The following is a 772-nucleotide window of genomic DNA, read 5'->3' as shown; positions in this document are numbered from 1 at the left end:
CCGTCTACCAGCGTCGTTTCAGGAAACTAAACTGCTTCCACCTGCGCTGCCTGCGAATGATACTAAAGATCAAGTGGCAGGACGAGGTGCGGGACACCGAGGTGCTCGGGAGATCAGCTCTCCCCTCTATCCACGTTCACCCCGCTGAAACCGGTGCAGCTGAGACGGGCCGGCCACCTCTCAAGAACGCCCGACGCTCGCCTGCTGAAGAAAATCGGCTACGGCGAACTGTCGAACGGCGGACGCTTTCACGGCGCGCCAAATCAGCGGTACAAGCACATCCTAAAGATGTCCCTAAAGAGTTTTGGCAGTTGTGGGAGTGACTCGCTTGTGACCATCCATCCCGGAGCGGCGCGTGGTGGAGGCAGCGAGGAAAACATGGATCTCCCGTGTTTGGTCGCCTGCCGCGGCACATCGTTCAGGACAAAGATCAAGCTTACAAAAGACCTGTCGCCCCGAGACACCCTCGCCCCCCCGTGTCGTTTCTGTGCCCCTCAGGCTGTCGGGGCCTGCCCGAAAGCGCTGGCCTCGACCACCTCCCTTGGGCGGGTGCGCCGGCCTCGACTTGACCCACTCGAGAGTCCCGGACGCCGCTCTCCCTGGGCCTGGGGAAGGGCATCTGTGCCGGAAACCTCTCAAAGGACAATGTTTCCCGGTCCAATAGAAAAGATCCCGCCCAATACAAAAGATGGCATCGACTATAAAGGACCCCATCGGGTCAGGCCGGCGCTGCAGGGGCGCTTTCAGGCCGCGGGGCGCACGTGCGGGCGGG

The sequence above is a fragment of the Alligator sinensis genome, unplaced genomic scaffold (assembly GCF_000455745.1).
Source record: "Alligator sinensis unplaced genomic scaffold, ASM45574v1 scaffold1026_1, whole genome shotgun sequence".
Lineage (NCBI taxonomy): Eukaryota > Metazoa > Chordata > Crocodylia > Alligatoridae > Alligator > Alligator sinensis.
This window is presented reverse-complemented; position numbering follows the sequence as displayed.